Source organism: Hylobates moloch, unplaced genomic scaffold, assembly GCF_009828535.3.
Source record: "Hylobates moloch isolate HMO894 unplaced genomic scaffold, HMol_V3 SCAFFOLD_10, whole genome shotgun sequence".
In the NCBI taxonomy this organism is placed as follows: Eukaryota; Metazoa; Chordata; class Mammalia; order Primates; family Hylobatidae; genus Hylobates; species Hylobates moloch.
Genome location: NW_026652285.1, coordinates 98309394 through 98313596, shown reverse-complemented (window position 1 = coordinate 98313596; position 4203 = coordinate 98309394). Strand labels below are relative to the sequence as shown.

Below are 4203 nucleotides of genomic sequence, written 5' to 3'. Positions count from 1 at the left end.
TAAAGTCCACTGGAGTGGGGAGGGCTGAGCTCTGTTCCACACAGTCAGCAGCCCAGGCACCCTTCATCTGTGGCTCTGCTGTTCCCTGGGGCCTCAGCGTTCTCTGTAGAAGGGGCCACACAGATCAGCCCTAGAAGTACTTCACTTCCAGCAACATTCAGTCACATGGGCCAGACTCAGCCACGTGACTACATCTGCTAGCAAGGGAGACTGGGAATGAAGGAGGAAAAGGAAATAGGCTCACGGAAGTGTCACAGAAGGGAAGGCTGTTTCATCCCTCCACCCCTCCCTCCATCCACCCATTATCCATTCACAATGTAATGAGATCTACTGTCTGCTGGGCACCATGCAGTGTTTTAGATAGAGCTGGGAGCAAAACAGACCGTGACCTTGACCCCATAGAGTTCAGCCTAGAGGAAAAGAGAAACATTTTTATAATCAATGAATTACAATTATTGTTAAATATTATACTCTTTTAAAGTGTAATGCATGCACTACACTTTAAAAGAATATAATATTTAACAATAATTGTAATTTGGGCGCACAGGGGCCCATAGCAGTGTGTGGCACTGGGGCCTGAGCAAGACTGAGAAATCCAGGAAGGCTTCCCTGAAGAAGTGTCTTTTATGCAGTCGTAAAAGACATGAAGGGGTTCGTTGAGTGGGCTGTATGAAGAGTTTTCCAGGCGGACAAGACAGTTCAGGCAAAGGCCCTTGAGGAAACTTGTTCCTGCTCCTTGTGGAGTCACTACCTATCCAGACCTGCCCAGATGTGAGTCTGTAAGAGGCCCCTCCCCGGACCCTCAGGGAGGGCTCTTGGAATGTCTGGGGCTCTCCCTGCAGCCTCCATACCTCACTCCTCCTGGCACTGCCCCCTCTCAACAGGCTTTCCCAGCTGAGTTCCCAAGAGGGCAGGACACTACCCTGGACCAGCTCCATTTCTATCTCCATCCAGACTGCAGGCCTGTGGAGCTTGAATTTAAGCCTATGTCCACCGGAGACACTCTTGGGCTATGGATCTCAGGTCACCATACCCTTCAACCCTGAAGGTTTAAATGCCCTCTGGAGAGGCTGGGCCCTGCTGACTTGCCTCAGACCAACCCCTGGCCACAGCACCCCTGGGCAGAGTGCCCCTCACCTCCCAGTACCCCAACATGGTAGAGAAGGAGATTCTTTTTTTTTTTTTTTTTTTTTTGAGGCAGAGTTTCGCTCTTGTTGCCCAGGCTGGAATGCAGTGGCGCATCTCTACTCACTGCAACCTCTGCCTCCCAGGTTCAAGTGATTCTCCTGCCTCAGCTTCCCGAGTAGCTGGGATTACAGATGTCTGCCACCACACCCAGCTAATTTTTGTATTTTTTAGTAGAGACGGGGTTTCACCATGTTGGCCGGGCTGGTCTTGAACTCCTGAGCTCAGGTGATCCACCTGCCTCAGCCTCCCAAAGCGCTGGGATTACAGGCGTGAGCCACCGCACCCGGGTGAGCCATGGCGCCCAGCCAGGAAAGGAGATTCTTGACTAATACTTCCATGGCCTTGGGGGCCCAGTTATCTGGCAAAGCACAGCCCTGCCACCTCCCTAGAATCCTCCACGTTGAATAGAACCACCTTGACAATCCACTTAGTGGTGGTGACATTCTAAAGGGCAGTTGCTAAGTTGCTTTCCAAGAGACCGGGCCCTGCTGACCAGAGGAGCCCAGGCTTCTCTGAGCACATGGTAAGTGCGGGAATAGCAAGGCTGGAGACAGAAACTGAGCAGAGCTGAACTGCTCTGTATCCTAGAGGGCTAAGAAGTTTGCGGTGGGGTGGGATTGAAGGAGACAAGCCCACCAGGCCGGCCACTGGGAGAGGGAGGGGAGAGCAAAGAATCCCTGGGCAGAGGAACAAGGGAGGACGAGCTTCTCTATTGTCTCTAAAAATACTCAGCAAACATTATTCACTGGTCCTTCTACTTGGGAGTCCCCGCGGAGATGCTGAATTCTGCAATCAGGTTGGCATGGGGCACAAAGCAGAGAAGCAGCCCATGGGCACAGGCACTGGAGAATGAAGGGACGGCCACATCTGGGCCACCTGCACGATGGGAGATCCTTTCAAGGCTGCGGGTTACCTGAGTGGCAGGTTATGTTTTCCCTGTGCTGTTGGCTTGGTAGGTGCAGCACAATCTCAGGGCAAGCAGAGGTCTAGAGAGTTCATGCCCTTAGAAGCAGACCTGGACAATGATGTACAGTGAGACATCAACCCGTAAATAGCCAAGTTGTCCTGTCCGGCAGCTGGGTTAACTCTGAGGCATGCCCTGCGTCTCCTGAAGCTCCCCAGCAGACTCTGCTCCAGTTGCCCATGATGGCAGCTTATCTGACAACTCTTCCTCTATCCACTCTTCCTCTTCCCTGTCTCCCTTCCCCACTCTCTGCTGGTGTTTCCTGGGATCACTTCTCAGATAGACAACTTGCTCTGAAATCCTCTCAGGTTCTGCTTGTGAAGCAGCTCAAACCAAGACAACAGGTCCGGTGCTTGGCAGGACCATGACCGGTGCACTGTCTTCCTGGTCATGCTCTGATTGGAGGATTATCCTTGGCCAGTGGTTCTCACCAGGAAAAGTGTGCTCTCCTGGGTCCCCTGCAAACCAACAAGGTGCCCGAAGATGGTGTAAAAACACAGATTTGTCCCACCTGGTTTCACCCCACTTTCCTCTCTGGTCCCAGACCTCAGGGTCTGGACATTTCTGCCAGGGAACATCTGTTCTGCAGAGCAGCCGGGACTCCCCCCGCCACCCTCCACCAAGGAGTGGTTCTAAGTTAGCTTCTCACATGGAAGAAAAGCAGCTGTCGCTGAAGCCACGTCAATCTGAGCGGTAAAAGGTTTGGGCAAAAACATATTTTATTGTTCTTGCTGTCAGAAACATAAAGATTGAAGGGGCATGTGACTCGGTAATTGCTGTGGACTTTTTTTTTTCCCTTGACAATAAACATAAAACTTAAAACTGTATTAAGATCATTTGACAATTTTTATGCTCAAAGAGCCTGGAATGAATAATGGGTTTTTTTGCATCTAAAATGCACTCTCTCGTCAACCTATAAAACTGTCAGAAATAAATTCATCAAAAGCAGATTATATAATTAAAAGTCGCTATTTGTGTCTCTGCCCGGTTGGGATCAGAATTGTTTGTTTGTCTCTCTCTCCCTGTCTTTTAAAATTTTTGATTTTTTTAAAGCTCTAGAGGAGACACCCTAGAGCTAGTCTGCTTTGTCTGGGGGAGATGACAAAATGAGGGTTTCCTTGGGCAAATGCATATTTCCTGCTGCAGCCAGCCCCCACTATGTCGATGCCAGTAGAGGACAGACGCCCTCCCAGCCAGTGCAACCTCCTGGTGAGCCCAAGAGGGCAACGTCCTACGCCGGGGAAGAGTTCCTTTCCCTGACCCAGTAGCAGAGAAGAGAGAGTGAGACAGAGACATTGAGTGTGCACCCATCTCCCTCTCCCATTTTCTTCTCCTTCTGAGCACTCTGGGGGGTCATGCCTCCCAGTCAACTTGCTGTTGGTTGAGGTGAGGAGACTTGTTCTTCCCAGTGAGCTGTGGGCATTGCTGGTGTGTGTCATTTTGGGGCCAAAGCAATGAAGTGCTGGCCCTAAATCCTCCAGTACTTTCATACTCTCCAAGGCAACCGGGGAGGTGTGTTCCCAAAGGTGCCACTACAGGAATGTAGAGCCTCCTCCAGCCTGGATCACTGAGTCACTGCGTGGAGGACTTTGTCCTGGAGAGTCACCTAGACCAACAGTAAGCTTTGTGTGTTAAGCCACCGAGACCGGTTTGTATCCTCAGCATAACTGAGCCTATCCTGTCTGTTTGCAAATGTAATCGGTTTTATTGCTATTCAGGGATGGTGAGACTAACAGATCAGAACGTGATTACCTTGAAAAGATGGTTTGTTATACTCATAGATCCCTAGAGAGAAGCCACGCCATGCCATGGAGGTGTCATATCAGGAAGCACCTGTCAGTTTGGAAGCAGAGTTGGGGGGAGGGCAGGGAAAATGTGTGTAAGAGCCCTTGTGGTGGTTTCCACAGGAAAGAGAGGGTGAGCAGGCTCATCACTGACTAGCGTGAGTAACAGCAGCAGGCTCTGCGGGTAGGCGCTGTCCCCAGGGTCGGGAAGCGGGCCCTGGAGTGATTAGGGCAGGTGGATAGTGCCGCCGGAGTGTCAGAGCCCTA

General features: G+C 51.1%; 1 long non-coding RNA gene across 1 annotated transcript; it reads left to right on the top strand.

Annotated features, from left to right (window-relative positions):
* Positions 1-2142: 2142 nt before the first annotated feature.
* On the top strand, positions 2143-2925 carry LOC131384526 (uncharacterized). The gene is made up of 2 exons (XR_009215453.1): positions 2143-2235; positions 2461-2925. It is a non-coding gene; the product is annotated as an uncharacterized LOC131384526 (long non-coding RNA).
* The last annotated feature ends 1278 nt before the right edge of the window (positions 2926-4203 follow it).